At 35.4% G+C, this 22498-nt stretch overlaps 1 long non-coding RNA gene across 1 annotated transcript in view; it reads right to left on the reverse strand.

Annotated features, from left to right (window-relative positions):
• Nucleotides 1–1570: 1570 nt before the first annotated feature.
• The window catches only part of LOC307188483, a 40314-nt gene continuing 19386 nt past the window's right edge, over nucleotides 1571–22498 (reverse strand). Inside the window, exon 3 of the long non-coding RNA XR_013828953.1 lies at nucleotides 1571–2821. This is a non-coding gene — a long non-coding RNA (uncharacterized lncRNA). The remainder of the gene's footprint in view (nucleotides 2822–22498) is intronic.

The following is a 22498-nucleotide window of genomic DNA, read 5'->3' on the forward strand; positions in this document are numbered from 1 at the left end:
CACACCTGGAGGGCAGAGATTACTAACAGAGGAATACAACAGAACATTTAAGGGCCAAGAAGACAGGGGTGAGGCTCTTGGGGAAATGAAATATTTAAAAGGAGCTCTGTGTGTGGCAGAATTAGGGGACTGTGGCTGGGCTTCATACACAGGCCCAGTGAAGTCACATCCTCAGAAAAGATCTGAGAAGACCTTAAGTCATTACACCAGGCTGAGTAGTGAAGGCCTTCCTCTGCAAGTATCCAGTCTACAAGGCTGGGAGAGGTGGCTGTTTTTTTCAATATGCAATTTTTGACAAAAGCTCACAAAACACAGAAAAAAACAGGGAAATGTGGCCCATTCAAAGGAACATAATAAATCTCTAGAAAGTGACACTAAAGAAAGACAGGCTTCAGAGTTGCTGGATGAACTCTTGAAAACAACTGCCTAGGAAATCAGGAAGATGATATATCAACAAAGTGAGAATATCAACAAAGACAGAATTTATTTCAAAAAAGCAAATGTGCAGTTAAAAGTGTAACTAAATTGAAAATTTCGCAAGAGGGGTTCAAAAGCAGACTGAAACAGGCAGAGGAAGGCATCAGCAAACTTGAAGACAAATCATTTGAAATTATTAGTTCTCAGAGCCAAAAGGAAAATTAATGAAGAAATGTGAACCGACCCTAATGGAATTATGGGAATCCAAAAAAGAAGACATTATGGGAATCCAGGAAGAAAAAAGAGTGAGAAAACAGCAGAAACCTCATCTGAAGGAATAATGGACAAAACCTTCCCAAACTATGAAATACTTGGATAAAAAAATACAAGTTAAATGAACTGTAGAGTAAAATCAAATAGACCCACACTAAACCACATTATAATCAAACTGACAAAAGTAAAAAACAAAGAATCTTGAAAGAATCAATAGACAACTGAGTCATCATGTATTAATGATGCCAAATAAAATTTTTAGCAGATTTTTCAGCAGAAACCTTGCAGTCCAGAATGCACTGGGATGATGTATTTTAAGTACTGAAGGAAAAAAAAAAAGCCTTATAAACTAAAAATCCTATATCAGCAAAACTGTACTTCAAAATAAAGGAGAAATTAAGGCATTCCAAGATAAACAAAACTTGGAGGGAATTACTATCATTAGACCTTCCCTACCAGAAATACTAAAGGGAGTCCTTCAAGTTGAAATGATAAAATGCTAGACAAGTAGCTCAAAGCTAGAAGAAAATATATAGCTCTCTGGTTAAGGTAAATAAATGGCGAAATATAAAAAACATGAGTATTGCAACGTGGTTGGTAATCACACTTTTTATATACTATAGGATTAAAAGTAAGAAAATTAAAAATTAACATAATTTCTATGTTAATGGATACACAATATATAAGGATGTATTTTTTAACGTCAATAACAGACTGGAGGAGTGGTGCGGTGAAGGAGTAGAATTTTTGTATATTATTGAAGTTAAGTTGTTGACAGTTTAAAACAGATTGTTATGATTTTAGGATATTGTATGTAACCCCTGTGATAACCAAAAAGAAAATATTTACAAAGTATACAGAAAAGGAAGTGAGAAGGGAATCAAAATGTGTCACTCCAAAAACAATAAACACAAAAGAAGGCAATAAGGAAGGGACAAAAATTTAATGAAGCATACAGAAAACAAATGTCACAAATGGCAAAAAAAAGTCCTTCTCTATCAGTAATTAAGTATAATGGATTAAACTCACCAATTAAGATGCATAAGCTGGCAGAATGGATAAAAAACAGAATCCAACTATAAGCTGTCTACGCTGTCTACAAGGGATTCTGTTTAAATTTATGGACATCCACAGGTTGAAAGTGAAGAATGGAAAAATATCCCATGCAAATAGTAAGCAAAAGGGAACAAGGTGCCTATACTAATATCAGACAAACTAGATTTTAAGTCAAACCTTTTACAAGGAACAAAAAAGGAATTTATATAATGAGAAAAGGATCAATTCTCTAAGAAAAAATAAAAATTATAAACATTTGTACCAGAGCTCCTTAACACATGAAGCAAACCTTGACGGAAGGGAGAAACAGGAAGAGTTGGAGACTTTGATAGCCTTCATTCAGAAATGGGAGAGAACAACCACACAGAAGATCAGTAAAGAGACAGAAGACTTAAACAACAGTATAAACCGATGGACCTAACAGACACATATATACACAGCTCTCTACCCAAAGATAGTAAATTACAGATTTTTCTCAAGTGTACGTGAAACATTTCCCGAATAGGCCATATGTGAGGCCACAAAACAATTCTTAATAAAATTTAAAACTACTGAAATCACACAACGAATCTTTTTCCATCACAATGGGATAAAAGTGGAAATCAGTAACAGAAGGGAAACGAAAATTCACAAATATGTGGAAATTAAACAGCACGCTTTTAAACAACCAATGGGTCAAGGAAGAAATTACAAGAGAAACTACAAAATAACTTGAGACCAAAGAAAAAAAATACATAATAGCAAACCTTACGGGATGGAGCACAAACAGTGATGAGAGGGAAATTTATAGCTGTAAAGGCTTACACTGAGAAAGAATAAAGATCTCATATCCACAATCTAACATTTTCCTTAAAGAAGTAGAAAAAACTTAACCCAAGGCCAGCAGATGGGAAAAATAATAAATGTTACAGCATACATAAACAAAACAGAAAAACAGTATAGAAAGTCAATGAAACCAGGAGTCGGTTATTAGAAAAGATCAACACATACCTCAAGATGGACACAGAAGAGACTCCTGAATTTCCCTCCTTCCATGGATGCACTGAATATACAGCTACACACAGATCAATTCCCTCTGAAAGATATCAAGAAACTAACTTTAGTGACTCCTACACATTGGGAACTGAGAAAATACCCACTCAGAAATGTGTAGGAAAGGATGAAACACACTCTTACTATAAACCCCACCCAAGAACAGCGCCTTATAATCTTTCTGAAAACACCAACTCCTAGCTCCTTCCCAATTAGCGCGGTGTTTGCACCACATTTCTAATGTCCCAAAATTTAAGGCTGCTGCCTGAGGGATGGACCCCCAAATCATCTAGCTCTGAGAGCCAAAAGGGCTTCCCTTCACAAGTCCCATGATATTATAGCAAACAAATAAGCAGTTTTTACAAGGTGCTTGAGCACTCCCTCTGGCTATCTCCCCAAACGCAGAGCAGAGGGAACACACACAAATGCTTATCTCCCAATTTCTTCCTGGAGGGTGTTGGACTACATACTTTCCCAGCTACTGTCTGAGGGTCCAGCTTCTAATCAGCTTGCATTTCAGCTGACTGGAATCCTGCCCAGAGCCCAAAAGAGCCGGTGGGTACTTACTCTGCCCTCTCCCCCAGCTTCCTTCAACAATAAAGCCAAATCTCCTGCATGAACCTGGAGGGAGCTTGTCTACACATTTAGAACCCTGACTTTTAAAACTGCCACCTGAGGGATGGACCCCCAAATAACCTACCTCTGAAAGTCAATTGGGCTTGCATTCCTGAGCACCACAGTACTATAGCAAACAAAGAAGCAGTTTTTAAATGGATGCATAAGGATTCCCCGTAGCTATACACCCAGACCCAGCATGGAGGGAGATGACAAAAACATGCCCATCTCCCAGCAAGAATGTTTCTCCCTGGAAGGAAGTCGTATATTTTCGTAGCTGCTGCCTGTGGTTATGGCTTCCAGTTAGTCTGCATGTGGAAGCTCACGGGGATCCATTTGGGAGCCTGGTAAAGCTGGTGGGCATGTCCCCTGCTATCTCCACCAGCTCCAAATAAGACCAAATTTTTATCTTCTCTCCTGGAAGGAGCTTGTTCACACATCTAGCACACCAGTTTTCAACTGCCACCTAAGGGACTAGCCCCCAATTCACCTAGCTCTGGGAGCTGAAAGGGCTCAGCCTTCATGAGTCCCTGGGACCACTAAAAACAAAGGCTGTTTTACTTGGACACAGAAGCATTCAGAGCAATTATTTCCCTTGGCTCAGCACAGAGTGAGGAAGAAGAAACTCTTCCAGCTCTGCATTCTTCTTCATAGAGGCAAGACTACATATGTCATGTTCTGACTTTTCCAGCTCCTGCCTGATAATTGGGCTTCCAATTAACCCGCATCAGGGAGTTAAAGCAGCAGGCAAGTGGCAGTTGTCCAGAAGCCTAAACAGGCATATGAGCATTAACCACATGGTTGAGGACACTGATGGGTCTTGGAACACCCTCAACTGCTGCAAGTCACTAAGAACAAAGACAATGATTTCAACAACCAGGCCAGGCTGATTAAGGCCAATCTGTCAAAACTGGGAAAAGGGGCTGTTTTATACAAAAAGCAACACAGAAAGTCAAGGAAAGTAAAGAAACGGGGATGTTTCAAACAAATAAAGAGATCTCTAGGAGCTGACCTTAATGAAGTGGATATAAGTAATTACCCAACAGAGTTCAAAATAATGGTAATAAAGATGCTTACTGAACTCAAGAGAATAAAGCATGAGCAAAGTGTTTCAACAAAAAGACGGAAAATATTAAGAAGTACCAAACAGACATCATAGATTTCAAGAATAAATGAACTGAAAAATTCAATACGGGGCTTCACAAGCAAACTAGACCAAATGGAAGAAAGAATCAGACAAGGCAGTGGAAGTCATCCAATCAAAAGAGCAAAAAGAAAGAAGAATAGAAAAAAGTGAAGATCACATAAGGGACACCAGTAAGTGGATCAATATATGTGTTACAGGTCTTCAAGAAAGAGAAGGAAAGAAAGGGCAGAGAGCATATTCAAAGAAATAATGGCTAAAAAGTTCCCTAATGTGGGGAAAGAAAGAGATATCCAGATCAAGGAAGCCCAAAAATCTCCAAAGAAGATTAATCCAAAGAGATCTACAAATAGACACACTATAATGAAATTATCAGAAATTAAAGACAGAATCGTAAAAGCAAGAATAGCCACTTGTTTATACATGGGAATCCCCATAAGATTAACAGATTTTTCAGCAAAACTATTGCAGCCCATAAAGGATAGGAATGATATATTCAATGTGTGCAAAGAAAAAAAAATGCCAAGAATGCTCTATCCAGCAAACATGTCCTTTACAATTGGAGAGACAGAGTTTTCATAAACAAAGAAAAGCTGAAGGAGTTTATACAAAAGTTGTTCAAAGGAGTTCTTCAATCTGAAATGAAAGCGTGCTAATTAATTAGGAACATGAAAACACATGAAAGTATAAAACTCATAGGCTAAAAGATAGTTCAGAATACTCTAATATTGTGATGGTGATGGGTAAATCTCTTATAACTTTAGTATAAAGGTAAAAGACAAGAACAACTGTAACTGCAATAATTTTTAACAGATTCACAATATAAAATGATGTGAATTGTGACATCAAAGCATAAAATAAGGAGAGTGCAAAATTGTAGTGCTTTTGTATGTATTCAAAATTAAGTTGTTATCACCTTAAAATAGTCTGTCATAACTCTAAAAGGTTGGATGAAAGGCTCACGATAACAAAGAATCAAAACCTTTAGTAGATACCCAAGAAACAGAAACAAGGATCAAAGCATACCACAACAAAATGATCAATTCACAAAGAAAGACAGCAAGAAAAGAAGGAGTAAAAGAATGACAAAAAAATCCAGGAAACAATTAATATGATGGAATTAGTAAGTCCTTCCCTGTCAATGATTCCTCTATATGCAAATGAATTAAATTCTCCCATTAAAAGACACAGAGTGGTTTTATGAATTTAAAAAGAAGACCCAAGTGTCTGCTGATACCAAGAATCTCATTTCAGCTTTAATGACACACTTACACTGAAAGTAAAGGGATGGAAAAAGATATTCTATTCAAATGGAAACCAAAAGAGAGCAGTGGTAGCTATACTTACATGAACTTGAAGTCAAATACTGTAACAAGAGAAAAAGAAGGTCATTATATAAAGATAAGGAGTAAATTTACTTATAAGAGGACATACAATTATACATTTTTATCCCTGAACTATCAGAGCACCCTAAATATATACAGCAAATAGTAACTAACCTGAAGGAGGAAATGGGCAGCAAATCAGTATTTTGGGACTTCAATACCCCATTTTCATCAATGGATAGGTCATCATCCAAAAAGAAAATCAGTAAGGAGACATTGGACTTAAACTACACATAATACCAGATGGACCTAACAGACATATGCAGAACAGAAGAATACACATTCTTCCCAAGCATACATGGAATACTCTCCATGACAGATCATCTGTTAGGTCATAATATAACTGAAATCACTGTATCGTTTCTGACTACAATGGTATGACACTAAAATACATTATAGGAGAAAAACCAGAAATATCACAAACATGTGGAAGTTAAACAACAGGTTCCTGAACAAAAGGGTTGAAGAAGAAATAAAAGGGCAATTGACAAGGTATTTTGAGACAAATGAAAATGAAACACAATGTACTAAAACTTATGAGCTGCAGCAAAAACAGTTCTAAGAGGGAAGTTTATAATGATAAAAGTCTACATTAAGAAAAAAGAAAGGTCTAAAGTAAACAACTAAGAAAACTCAAGGAACTAAACAACATACTAAGCCTAATGTTATCAGAAGGAAATAAAAATTAGGGCAGATATAAATGAAACAGGGACTAGAAATACAAGAGAAAACCACTGAAACTAAGAGCTGGTTTTTTTAAAGGTTAGAAAAAAAAAGATGTGCAAGCCTTTAGCTAGACTAACTAGGCAAAAAGGAGAAGACTCAATATTGTCAGAAGTTAAAGGGGCTATATTACCACACGTAACAACAAAGGTAAAGGATCAGAAGAAATTACTATGAGCAATTTTATGCCAACAAGTTAGATAACCTAGAAGAAATGGGTAAATTCCTAGAAATGTACAACCTAACAAGAATGAATAATAAGGAAATAGAAAATATGAACAAATTACAAGTAAGGAGATTGAATCAGTAAATAATAAACCTCTCAACCAAAAACAGTTCCAAGACCAGATGGCTTCACTGGTAAATTCTACCAACACTTTAAAGAAATTAACCATTCTATCTCAAACTCTTCCAAAGAACTGAAGAGGAGGGAAAACTTCCAAACTCATTTTACAAGGCCAATATTACCCTGTTACCAAAGCCAGGCATGCAAACTACAAGAAAATAAAATTAATGCTCAACATGATTGATGCACAGATGAGCACAGATGCCAAAATCTTCAACAAAATATTACCAAACAAACTTCAACAGCACATTACAAGAATCATACACCATGACCAAGCAGGTTTATTCCTGGGATGCAAATATGGTTCATCACATGTAAATGAATAAATGTGATATAGCACATTAATAAAATGAGGGATAAAATCATATGATCATCTCAATGGATGCAGAAAAAGCTTTTGACAAAAGTGAACATAATTTCATGATAAAAACTCAGCAAACTGAATGGATACAAAATCAAGACCCATATATATGCTGTCTACAAGAGACCCACTTCAGACCTAGGGACACATACAGACCGAAAGTGAGGGGATGGAAAAAGATATTCCTTGCAAATGGAAATCAAAAGAAAGTAGCTATAATCATACCAGATAAAATAGACTTTAAAATACAGAGTGTTACAAGGACAAGGAAGGACACTACATAATGATCAAGGGATCAATCCAAGAAGAAAATATAACAATTGTAATATATATGCACCCAACATAGGAGCACCTCAATACATAAGGCAACTGCTAACAGCTCTAAAAGAGGAAATCGACCGTAACACAATACTAGTGGGGGACTTTAACACCTCACTTACACCAATGGACAGATAACCCAAACAGAAAATTAAGGAAACAGAAGCTTTAAATGACACTATAGACCAGATAGACTTAATTGATATTTATATGGCATGCCATCAAAAACCGCAGATTCAACTTTCTTTTCAAGTATGCATGGAACATTCCCCAGGATAGACCACATCTTGGGTCTCAAATCAAGCCTCAGTAAATTCAAGAAAATTGAAATCATATCAAGCATCTTTCCTGACCACAACGCTATAAGAAAGGGAAAAAACCGTAAAAAGCACAAACACACGGAAGCTAAACAATACATTACCAAATAACCAAGAGATAACTGAAGAAATCAAAGAGGAAATCAAAAAATACCTAGAGACAAATGACAATGAAAACACGACGATCCAAAACCTATGGAATGCAGCAAAAGCAGTTCTAAGAGGGAAGTTTATAGCTATACAAGCCTACCTCAAGAAACAAGAAAAATCTGAAATAAACAATCCAACGTTAAACCTAAAGAAACTAGAGAAAGAAGAGCAAACAAAACCCAAAGTTAGCAGGAAGAAAGAAATCATAAAGAGCAGAGCAGAAATAAATGAAATAGAAACAAAGAAAACAATAACAAAGATCAATAAAACTGAAAGCAGGCTCTTTAAGAAGATACACAAAATTAATGAACCATTAGCCAGACTCATCAAGAAAAAGAGGGAGAGGACTAAAATCAATAAAATGAGAAATGAAAAGAGAAGTTACAACAGATACCGCAGAAATACAGAGGATTATAAGAGATTACTACAAACAACTATATGCCAATAAAATAGACAACCTGGATGAAACGGACAACTTGTTAGAAAGGTATAACCTTCCAAGAGTGAACAAGGAAGAAATAGAAAATATGAAGAGACCAATCACAAGTAATGAAATAGAAACAGTGATTAAAAATTTTGCAGCAAACAAAAGTCCAGGACCAGGTGGTTTCACAGGTGAATTCTATGAAACATTTAGACAAGAGCTAACAGCCATCCTTCTCAAATTCTTCCTAAAAATTGCAGAGGAAGGAAAACTCCCAAACTCATTCTATGAGGCCACCATCACCCTGATACCAAAACCAGACAAAGATACCACAAAAAAAGAAAATTACAGACCAATATCACTGATGAATATAGATGCAAAACTCCTCAACAAAATACTAGCAAAGAGAATCGAACAATACACTAAAGGATCATACACCATGATCAAGTGGGATTTATCCCAGGGATGCAAGAATTCTTCAATATATGCAAATCAATCAATGTGATACACCATATCAACAAATTGAAGAGTAAAAACCATATGATCATCTCAATAGATGCAGAAAAAGCTTTTGACAAAATTCAACACCCATTTATGATAAAAACTCTCCAGAAAGTGGGTATAGAAGGAACCTACCTCAACATAATAAAGGCCATATAAGACAAACCCACAGCAAACATCCTTCTCAATCGTGAAAAACTGAAAGCATTTCTCTAAGATCAGGAATGAGACAAGGATGTCCACACTCACCACTGTTATTCAACATAGTTCTGGAAGACCTAGCCACGGCAATCAGAGAAGAAAAGAAATAAAAGGAATACAAATTGGAAAAGAAGAAGTAAAACTGTCACTGTTTGCAGATCTCTATACATACAGATTCCTAAAAATACCACCAGAAAACTACTAGATCTAATCAATGAAGTTGGTAAAGTTGCATGATACAAAATTAATGCACAGAAATCTCTTTCATTCCTATACACTAATGATGAAAAATCTGAAAGAGAAAATATGGAAACACTCCCATTTACCATTGCAAGAAAAAGAATAAAATACCTAGGAATAAACCTACCTATGGAAACAAAAGACCTGTATGCAGAAAACTATAAGACACTGAAGAAAGAAATTAAAGATGATACCAAAAGATGGAGAGATATACCATGTTCTTGGATTGGAAGAATCAATATTGTGAAAATGACTATACTACCCAAAGCAATCTACAGATTCAATGCAATCCCTATCAAATTACCAATGGCACTTTTTACGGAACTAGAACAAATCATCTTCAAATTTGTATGGAGTCGCAAAAGACCCCAAATAGCCAAAGCACTCTTGAGGGAAAAAAACGGAACTGGAGGAATAAGAGTCCCTGACCTCACACTATACTACAAAGCTACAGTAATCAAGACAATATGGTACTGGCACAAAAACAGAAACATAGATCAATGGAACAAGATAGAAAGCCCAGAGATAAACCCATGCAACTATGGTCAACTAATCTATGACAAAGGAGGCAAAGATATACAATGGAGAAAACACAGTCTCTTCAATAAGTTGTGCTGGGAACACTGGACAGCTACATGTAAAAGAATGAAATTAGAACACTCCCTAACACCATACACAAAAAGAAACTCAAAATGGTTTCGAGACCTAAAGGTAAGACCAGACACTATAAAACTATTAGAAGAAAAGACAGGAAGAACACTCTTTGACATAAATCACAGCAAGATCTTTTTTGATCCACCTCCTAGAGTAATGGAAATAAAAACAAAAATAAGCAAATGGGACCTAATGAAACTTCAAAGCTTTTGCACAGCAAAGGAAACCATAAACAAGACAAAAAGACAACCCTCGGAATGGGAGAAAATATTTGCAAATGAATCAATGGACAAAGGATTAATCTCCAAAATATATAAACAGCTCATGCAGCTCAATATTAAAAAAACAAACAACCCAATCCAAAAATGGGCAGATGACCTAAATAGACATTTCTCCAAACAAGACATACAGATGGGCAAGAAGCACATGAGAAGCTGCACAACATCACTAATTATTAGAGAAATGCAAATCAAAACTACAATGAGGTATCACCTCACACCACTTAGAATGGGCATCATCAGCAAATCTACAAACAAATACTGGAGAGGGTGTGGAGAAAAGGGAAGCTTCTTGCACAGTTGGTGGGAATGTAAATTGATACAGCCACTATGGAGAACAGTATGGAAGTTCCTTACAAAACTAAAAATAGAATTACCATATGACCCAGCAATCCCACTACTGGTCATATACCCAGAGAAAACCATAAGTCAAAAAGACCCATGCAGCCCAATGTTTGTTGCAGCAGTTTACATTAGCCAGGTCATGGAAACAACCTAAATGCCCATCTACAGACGAATGGATAAAGAACATGTGGTACATATATACAATGGAATAGTACTCAGCCACAAAGAGGAACGATATTGGGTCATTTGTTGAGACATGGATGGATCTAGAGACTGTCATACAGGGTAAGTAAGTGAAAAAGAGAAAAATATCGTATATTAACGCATATATGTGGAACCTAGAAAAATGGTACAGATGAACCGGTTTGCAGGGCAGAAATAGAGACACAGATGTAGAGAAGAAACGTATGGACACCAAGGGGGGAAAACCGCGGTGGGCTGGCGATGGTAGGGTGCTGAATTGGGCGATTGGGATTGACATGTATACACTGATGTGTATAAAATTGATGACTAATAAGAACCTGCAGTATAAAAAAACAAACAAACAAACAAAAAAGCAACTAATACTAAACTTTCTTTGGGTTATTTGTATGGAAATATATTAATATAAATGTTTCAGACATTACATGAAATTTCTAAAAATCTTATATGTTCTGGTATAATGTTACAAGTCATAACTGTAGTTATTACTTTAAAATGTATATCTCAGCAATAACTAAATTTCCTTGTCAATTGCATTATTATGAACTTTCATCAAATCTTTAACCGTGGTCATTTTTAAGTCTTTTGTCATTTACAGACAGTTCTGGGTGTACTCTGATGCTTTTGCAAAAATGTTCCTATAAAAGGGTTTCCTATTCAAGGCATTCATGGAAAAGACTGTGACAAGTACAGGTTTCTGGTAACTGACTATACTTCTGAACTGAATGAATAAGCATTTTCAGAACTCTAATGTAAAACTGATGAATTCATAAAAGATGAAAAAAATTAATTACATGGGACTGAGTGACCTGATGAGGATGATTATAATTTTTGTGACTTTCTGTTTGAATAAAAAAAAATCCCACAAGGACTCAGAGGCAAAAAATATACAAATCAATTTTCACTGCAAAGTAAATGAGCTGTTACAGTGGAGGTTTACTGGACTGAATGTCAATATTATGACATAGTATGAGTGTGTTTTGTGTTTGGTAATTGCAATCATTGTTTATTTTGTTGTGGTCATCCATTTACAATGCTCGGTGTCAGTTTATCTCTTGTAAAAATAAAATAGAGAGAGTGTGTGTGTGTGTGTGTGTGTGTGTGTGTGTGTGTGAAAAAACAACTCAGCGAATTATGTATAGATGTAATGTACGCTATCATAATAACGGCCATATATGATAAGGCTACAGCTAACATCACACGGAATAATGAGAAGCTGAAACAAGGAACAGCATCCTCTAAGATCAGGAACAAGACAAGGATGCAACTCTCAGCACCCTCATTCACCATATGACTGTAAGTCCTAGCCAGAGCAATTAAGCAAGAAAAATGAATACAAGGCATCCAAATTGTAAAGTTATAAGTAAATTAAGTCTGTTTGCAGATGACATGATATTATATGTGGAAAACCCTAAACACACTGCCAAAAAAAAAAAACCTGTTAGAATAACTGAATTCTGTAAAGTTTCAGCATCAATATACAAAAATCAGCTGCATTTGTATATCAACGAATATCAACTAACAATGAATTATCAGAAGGAAAATTAAGAAAATAATCTCATTTACAATAGTATGAGAAAAAGTAAAATACTTAGGAACAAATTTATCTAATGGGATGAAAGATCTACACACTAAAAACCATAAAACACTGATGTAAGAAATGGAAGAAGACACAAACAAATGGATAGATATGCTGTGTTCATGGATTGGAAGGGTTAATATTGTGAAAATGCCCATACCATCCAAAGTGACCTACAAATTCAATGCAATCTCTATCAAAATTCCAAAGCATTTTTTAAAGAAATGAAAAAAAAATCCTAAAACTCATATGAAACCACCAAAGACTCCAAAGAGCCAAAGCAATCTTGAGAAAGAAGACCAAAAGTACAGACATCACACTTGCTGATTTCAAACTATAATACAAAGCTATAGTAATCAAAAAAGTACTGTATTGGCATAAAACAGAAACACAGATCAACAAAAACGAATCGAGAGCTCAAAAGTAAACCCATGCATATATAGTCAATTAGTTCTCAGCAAGGAAGTCAAGAATAAACATTGGGAAAAGGAGAGTCCCTCCAATAAGCGGTTTTTGGAGAAACTGCATCGCCACATGGAAAAGTCACATTATGCCAGCTATAAAAATAAAATCAAAATTAATTAAAGACATGAACATAGGACCTGATCCTTAAAATTCTTAGTAGAAAATATAGGGGGTAAGCTCCTTGACACTAATCTCATCCATGTTCTTTTGGATTTGACACCAAAAGCAAAGGCAACAGAAGCAAAAATGTACAAGTGGGACTACATCAAAAGAAAAAGGTTCTGAACAGCAAAGGTAACCATTAACAAAATGAAAAAGCAGCCTATGGAGTGTGAGAAAATATCTGCAAATCACGTATCTAAAAAGAAGTTAATATCCAAAGTATACAAGGAGCTCATACAACTCAGTAGCAAAAACACCATATAACACAATTTAAAAATTGGCAAAGGACCTAAAAAGACATTTTCCCAAAGATGACAAACATTTGGGGAACAGGTATATGAAAAGGTGATTCACATCACCAATCATCAGGGAAATGCAAATCAAAACCACGAGATATCACTTCACACCTGTTAGTATGTATATTATGAAAAAGATGAGATAAATGTTGGCAAAGATGTGGAGAAAAGGGAATCTGTGTGCACTGTTGCTGGGAATGTAAATTGGTTCAAACAGTACTGAAAACAGTATGGAGATTCCTCAAGAAAATAAAATTAGAATACCATGTGATCCAGCAATTTCACTTCTGGTCATATAGCAAGAGAAACAATATTTTTTAGGAATTCCCTGGCTGTCCAGTGGTTAGGACTTTGTGCTCTCACCGATGAGCGGAGGGCCAGGTTCAACCCATGGTTGGGGAGCTAAGATCCCACAAGCCACATGGTACGGGAAAAAAACAAAAACAAAAAAAACTTTGAAACGTTATTCACAGTAATGGTATGGAAAGAACCTGCCTGTCTCTCATAGATGAATGGATAAACAAATTCTGATACACACACACACACATACACACACACACACAAATATACATACATAACATACACAATGGGATATTATTCAGCCTTAAAGTAAATCCTGACACTTGCAAGAACATGAACGAGTCTGGAGAACATTATGCTAAGTGAAATAAGCCTGCTGGAGAAAAGACAAATGCCGCATGGTATCACTTATGTGTGGAATCTAAAAAAAAGTTGGAATCATAGAAACACAGCAGAAATTGTTGCCTGCGGTTGGGCATGGGGGGAAATGGGAACACGCTGGTAAATGGATACAAATTTTCAGTTATAACATGAGGGATAAAATGAAGGAATAAGGTCTGAGGAGCTAATGTATAACATGGTGACTAACTGATGATGCTGTATTCTGTAACTGAAAATTTCTGAGAGAGTAGAATTTGTGTCCTCACACACAAAAAGTAAATATATGACAGGTGATGGGTATGTTAATTAACTTGATTGTGAGAATCCTTTTACAATATATACGTATATCAAAGAATCACGTTATACATTTTAGATATATTACAGTCTTGTCAGTTATGCCTCAAAATAGCTGTAAAAAGAGGAAAACGATCAACAAAATTGACAAAACTAGTTAGACTGACTATTAAAAAAAGAGATAAGAACAAAATATGTAAAATCAGAAATGAAGAAAGGGACATTACTACCAATTTTGTAGAGACAAAAAGGCTTACAATAGAGTACTATTAACAGTTGTATACCAACTAATTTGATAACTTAGATGAAATAAACACATTCCTAGAAACACACATCTTAACAAGAAATACAAAATCTGAACAGATCTAGAAGTTAAGATATGGAATCACTTATCAAACATCTCCCAACAACTGAACGCCCAGCACCAGGTATCTTCATGGTGAATTCTACCAACTATTTAAAGAAGAATTAACACCAATCCTTCTCAAGCTCTTCCAAAGAATTTAAGAGGAGAGAATGTATTTTCACTCATTCTATGAGGTTAACATTATATCAATTACAAACCTAAAGACACTACAAGAAAAGTACACTACAGACCAATATCCCTTATGAATACTGATGCAAAAATCCTTTAAAAAATAATAAGAGACAGAACAGCCCATTATAAGGATTATACATCATGACCAAATGGGATTTATTCTTGCAAGGCAAGGTTGGTTCAACATATGAAAATCCATCAATGCAGCATAGCATGTAAACAGACTGAAGGGACTAAACTCCATGTGATCATCTTCATTGATGCAGAAAACACATTTGACAAAATTCAATGCCATTTTATGATTAAAAAACTCAACAAACCAGCAATACAAGTTGATGACTTCAACATAATAAAGGTCAGAGATAGAAAACCAACAGCTATTATATTCAGTGGTGAAATCTTCCTCCCTAAGATCAGGAACAAAGGAAGGATGCCTGTTGTCACCACTTCTATTCAGCAAAGTACTGGAATTCCTAGCAAATAAATAAGGAAAGATAAAAAATAAAAGGCATCTAAATCAGAAAGGAAGAAATAAAATTATATTTGTTCAGAGACAACAAACATGCACCGAAAAAAAACCTGTTAGAATTATTAAATGAATTTAGAAAAGTTGCCAGATACAAAATCAACACTCAAAAATCAGTTGTGTCTGTATACACTAACAATGAAAAGTGTGAAAAGGAAAGCAAAAAAAAAAATAGCATTTAAATTATCATGAAATATAGTAAAAGACAAGGAATAACTTAACCAGGGGGACAAAAGACATGTACATTGAGAACTAGAAAACATTGCTGAAGGAAATTAATGAAGACACCAATAAATGTAAAGGCATCTTGTGTTCACAGTTTGGAAGACTTAATGTTGTCTTCCAAAAGAAATAAGAAGAGAATCAAAATGGTAAACTAGGAAAAACATCAATCACAAAAGAATGTAATAATGAAGGATGTGAACAACAAAAAGGATATAAGATATCCAGAAAATAAATAGTGTAGCAGTAGAAGTAAGTCCAAAGGGCTCAATATAGGATCAACACAAAGAAGACTACACCCAATCACGTTATAATCAACTTCTTAAATGTGAAGTACAAAGACAGAATATTGAAAGGAACAAGAGAAAAGTGACTTGGCACATATGAGGGAACTCCCAGAAAACAATTTGTGAATATCTCAGCAGAAACCTTACAGGCCAGGAGAGAGTTGGATGATATATTCAAAGTACTGAAAAAAAAAAAAAAAAAAACCTGTGAGCAAAAATGACCATACCTAGCAAAATTATGCTTTAAACATAAAGGAGAGATAAAGTCAACAAAATCTAAGTGACTTCATCACTACTAGACCTGCCTTATAAGAAACACTTAAGGGAGAGCACTTTGAAATGAAAACATGTTAACAGAAATGCAAAAGCAAACAAAAGCATAAATTTCAATGTTAAACTCATACACACACACACAAATATAGCATAATGACACTGTAATGGTGCTGTATAAAGTACTTTAACCCTGATATAAAAGTTAAAATTTGTTAACAATAGAAAAAGAAGGAAACTGAGTATAAGGACACTAAGTTTGGGTGGGAGTAAAAGAACAGATGTTTAGAACTACAAGATTTCTATGTAGCCTTCAGCTAACCACAAAGAAAAGGCCTAGTATAAATAAACAAAAGATAAAGAGAAAAGGATCAAAGTAAATCACTACAAAAAAATAATCAAACAACAATGAAATAAAGCTACAGAGAAAGAGGACAAAACAGCTGCAAAACAGACATAAGACAATTAACAAAATAGCAAGAGTAAGTCCTTACTGATCGATAATTAGTTTAATATAAATGGATTAATCTTCCCAATCAAAAGGCATAGACTGGCTGAATGGATAAAAAAACAACATCCAACCCTATGCTGTCTACAAGAGACTCATTTTAGATGAAAAGACACATATAGGCTCAAAGTGAAGGGATGGAAAAAGACACTCCATGCAAATGGCAACCAAAACAAAGTGAGAGTTCCTATACGCAGACGAAATAGACATTAAGTCAAAAATTGTCTGTATAGACAAAGAAGGTTTCTATATGATAATAAAAGAGTCAACTCAACAGGAGGATATAACAATTATATATGCATCCAGCATCAGAGCACATAAAACTCTAAAGGAAATATCAAAATTAAATGGAGAAATTGATTGCAGGACACGAATAGTAAGGGACTTCAATAACCCAGTTACAATAATGGATAGAACACCCAGACGGAAAATCAATCAACAAACTAACTTGAACAACACTATGGACCATATGGTCCTTACAGACATATACAAAACAGTTCATCCAACAGCAGCACACACACGTTCATTTCAAGAACACACACAACATTCTCCAGAATAGATAATATGTTAGGCCACAATCAAGTCTTAACAAATTTTAGAAGTCTGAAATAATTTCAAGCATCTTATCTGATCACAATGGTATGAAACTAGAAATCCTATAATAGTAACAAAACAGTAATATTAGGATATCCCTGGTGGCACAGTGCTTAAGAATCTGCCTGCCAATACAGGGGACATGGGTTCAATCCCTGACAAGCAAAGATCTCACATGATGCAGAGCAACTAAGCCCGTGCACCACAACTACTGAGGCTGTGCTCTAGGGCCCACGTGCCGCAACTACTGAACCCAAGTGCTGCAACTAATGAAGCCTGCGCGCCTAAAGTCTGTGCTCCGCAACAAGAAAAGCCACTGCAATCAGAAGCCCGTGCACCACAACAAAGAGTAGCCCCCGCTCACTGCAACTAGAGAAAGCCCGCATGCAGCAACGAAGACCCAACGTAGCCAAAAAATTAAATAAAAAAATATTTTTAATAAAGAAAAGAAAACAAGAAAATCTACCAATATGTGGAAACTAAACAATATATTCTTTTCCCCCATTCCACTTTTATTGAGATATAACTGCCACAGAGCCCTGCATAAGTTTTAGGTGTACAGCATAAAGATTTGACTTATGTACATCAAGAAATGATTACCACAGTAAGTTTAGTGAACATCATCTCATATGGCCACAAAATAAAAGGAAAAGAAAAAATTGTTTTCCTTGTGATGAGAACTCTTAGGATGTACTCTCTTAACCTTCATATATAACACACACCTATGTTAATTATATTTATCATGTTGAATAATACAGTCTTGAGCAACCATTGGGTCAAAGAGAAAATCAAAGGGGAATTTAAAAAGAATCTTGACACAAACTAAAATGAAACACAACACACCAAGATTTATGGGATGCAGCAAAAGCAGTACTACAGGAGAAGTTTAGAGTGATAAATGCATACATTAAAGAAGTAAAACCACAAGTAAACAATCTCACTTTATGCTTTAAGGAACTAGAAAAAGAAGAAAAAAGTAATCTCAAATTTAGCAGAAGAAAGGAAATAGGAAAGATTAGAGCAGAAATAAATCAAATAGAGAATAGGAAAACAATAGAAAATAGAAACAAAACTAAGTGGTGTTTTTTGAAAAGATAAATTTGAAAGACTCCTGGCTACACAAATTAAGAAAAAAATACAAAAGACAACTCAATAATATCAGAAATGAAAGAGGAGACAATACAAGTGATGCCTCAGAAATAAAGGAATCATAAGGGTCCATTATCAATTATGCCAACAAATGGGATAATCTAGAAGAAATGGATAAATTCCTACAAACATACAACCTACCAACACTGAATCAAGATGACATAGAAAGTCTGAACAGTCCAATAACAAATAAGGAGATTTAATCAATAATATTTTTTAAAAAAATAGAAAATCCAGGACCAGATGGCTTCCCTGGTGAATTTTGCCAAATATTTGAAGAGGAATTAGTACCAATCCTTTTCAAACTCATCCAAAAAATTGGATAGGAGGGAACACTTCCAAACTAATTTTACAAGGCTAGCATTACCCTGATACCAAAGCCAGACACGGACACTACAAGAAAAGAAAATTACAGCCAATATCTTTGATAGACCTAGATGCAAAAATCCTCGACAAAATATTAGCAAACCAATTTCAACAATAAATTAAAATTATCATACCCCATGCTCAAGTCAGATTTATTCCTGGGATGCAAGGATGGTTCAACATACACAAATCAACCAATGTGATACACCACATTAACAAAATGAACGAAAAATCATATGATCATCTCAATAGAGGGAGAAAAGGATTTGACACAATTCAACATCCTTTCATGATAAAAACTCTAAACAAATTAGGTGTAGAAGGAAGGTACCTCAACACAATAAAGGCATATGACAAAGAAAAGACCACAGCAAACATCTTACTCAACAGTGAAAAAGTAAAAGCTGTCCCTCTAATATCAGGAAGAACGCAAGAATGTCCACACTTACCACTTCTATTCAACACAGCACTGGAAGACGGAGGAATTAGGCACGAAAAAGAAATAAAATGCATCCAAATCAGAAAGGAAGAAGTAAAATTACCTCTGTTTGCAGATGACATGATCATACATGTAGAAAATCCTAAAGATTCAACAAGAACAGCAGTAAAAACTGTTAGAACTCATAAGTGAGTTTAGTAAAGTTGCAGGATGTAAAATCAGCATATAGAAGTCATTATACAAGAGGAATGACCTACCCAAAAAAGGAAATTAAGAAAACAACCCCATTCTGAATTTCATGACAAAGAATAAAATACTTAGGAATAAATTTAGCCAAAGAGGTGAAAGATCTATACATTGAAAAGTATAAAAAATTGATGAGGATAATTAAAGATGACACTGATAATACGGAAAGACATCCCATGTTCATGAACTGGAGGATTTACTATCATGAAAATATCCATACTACCCAAAGTGATCCACAGATTCAATGCAATCCCTATTAAAATCCCAATGGGGGACTTCCCTGGTGGTGCAGTGGTTAAGAATCCACCTGCCAATGCAGGGGACACGGGTTTGAGCCCTGGTCCGGGAAGATCCCACATGCCGTGAAGCAACTAAGCCCACACGCCACGACTACTGAGCCTGCACTCTAGAGCCTGCGAGCCACGACTCCTGAAGCCCGCGCACCTAGAGACCATGCTCTGCAATGAGAGAAGCCACTGCAATGAGAAGCCCGGGCACCACAACAGAGTAGTCCCCACTCACGTCAACTAGAGGAAGCCCACGCTCAGCAACAAAGACCCAATGCAGCCAAAAATAAACAAAATAAATTTATTTTTAAAAATGGGCAAAGGACTTGAATAGACATTTCTCCAAAGGAGGCATATAAATGCCCAACAGATGTATGAAAAGGTGCTCAACATCACTAACTGTCAGAGAAATGCAAGTCAAACCACAATGAGATATCACCTCACACCTGTTACAATGGCGATTATCAAAAACACAAAAGATAACAAGTGTTGATGAGGATGTGGAGAAAAGGGAACCTTCGTGCATTTCTGTTGGGTATGTAACTTGATACAGCCACTAAGGAAAACAGTATTGAAGTTCCTCAAAAAATTAAAAATACAACTATCTTATGACTCAGCAATCCCACTTCTGGGTATACAGCAAAAGGAAATGAAATCGGTATCGTGAAGAGACATACGCACTTCCATGTTTACTTTTCACAGTAGCCAAGATACTGGATCAACCTAAGTGTCTGTAGATTCATGAACGGATAAATAGCGTGTGGTATATAAACAGGCATATCTCGTTTTCTTGTGCTTTGCAGATACTACGTTGTCTACAGATTGAAGGTTTGTGGCAATCCTGCACTGAGTAAGTCTATCGGTGCCATTTTCCCAAGTAGCATTACTTTAAAATTAAGGTATGTACATGGGTTTTTTAGACATAATGCTATCGCACATTAACACACTATAATATAGCATACACATAACTTTTATATGCACTGGTAAACCAAAACTTTCATGTGGCTTGTTTTGTTGCAATATTTGCTTTATTTTGGTGGTTTGGAACCAAACCTGCAATATCTCCAAGGTATGCCTGTATACAATGGAATATTATTCAGCCTTTAAAATGAAGGAAATGCTGCTATTTGTGACAACGTGGATGAACCTGAAAGAGATTATGCTAAGTGAAATAAGCCAGATACAGAAAGACAGCTACAAACACTTCATGATAGTACTTTTATGTGGAATCCAAAATAGTCATAGATGTGGGTGCAGAACAGTGGCTGACAGGAGATGAGCGGATGGGAAAACTGGCAGGTATTGATCACGAGGAACAAAGTTTCAGTTATGCAAGGTGAATAATTTCTGGAAATCTAGTGTACAACAATGTGCGTATAGTTAACAATGCTGTATTGTGTACTTGTAATTTGCTAAGAGGGTAGATCTGAAGTGTTCTCTCCATAAAGAAAGAAAAAAGAAAATGGTAATTATATGAGGTGATGGATATGTTAATTGGCTTGATTGTGGCAATTATGTCAAAAATGGATATGTATATCAAAACATCAAGTTGTATATCCTAAATATATAATTCTATTTCTCTATTATACCTCATTAAAGATGGGTAGAAGAAAGAAATGAGGTAATGATACATACTACAATATGGGTGAACCTTGAAAATTATGCTATGTGAAAGAAGCCAGACATAAATGGTCACATACTGTATAATTTACACTTACATGAAATATCCAAATAGATATATCTATAGAGACAGAAAGCACATTGGTGATTGCCCAGGGCTTAGGTAGAAGAAAGCATGGGTAGGGCTTCCCTTTAAAGCGATAAAAATATTTTTGAACCACATAGAAGTAAGGGTTGCACAACATCGTGAAATGTACTAAATGCTATTGAATTGTGCGTGTTAAAACGGTTAATTTTATCTCAGTAAAAAATAAAACTTCTATGTATAATTGATTCACTTTGTTATAAAGCAGAAACTAACACACCATTGTAAAGCAATTATACTCCAATAAAGATGTAAAAAAATAAATAAAATAAATACAACTTCTCCCCAAGTTACTTTTAGTTAATTTACTGTGTCCTGACAAGTTTTAATGTGAATCATATCGTTAAGAAAAAACAGCCTCAATTCACACCAAATAAACATTCAGTTTAGCAAGGTATCTGTTTTCTAATGGTTTTTCTAACGTCCTAACTTTAGCATACCACCCCATCCTATTGTGGTACAGCAAATGGCATGAACCAGAGGTGGAAACCTAAATCAGACCTTAGAACTCTAACTGAATTTTTGAGACAATGCAACTGGGGGGTTTATCTGTTTTTGCTTCAACATGTTTGTACCTACAATTTCTTACCTTGTTCTACCTGACTTTTTAAAATCTTTAATTCATTTATCTTAAAATATGTAAATGGTTTAAAAAAGCAAGTAAATATCTATGTATTGCTAGAAAAGAGATAATTTAATGATAAGCTTTCTTTATTAGTCATATTTTATACTGTTAGAAGAATGAGGCTATCAACTGAATTCTGTCCCCCCAAAATTCATATATTCAAGATCTAACAAAGTGATGGTATTTGGAGATGGGGCCTTTGGCAGGTAATTAGATTA

The sequence above is a fragment of the Stenella coeruleoalba genome (assembly GCF_951394435.1).
Source record: "Stenella coeruleoalba genome assembly, chromosome: 7".
Lineage (NCBI taxonomy): Eukaryota > Metazoa > Chordata > Mammalia > Artiodactyla > Delphinidae > Stenella > Stenella coeruleoalba.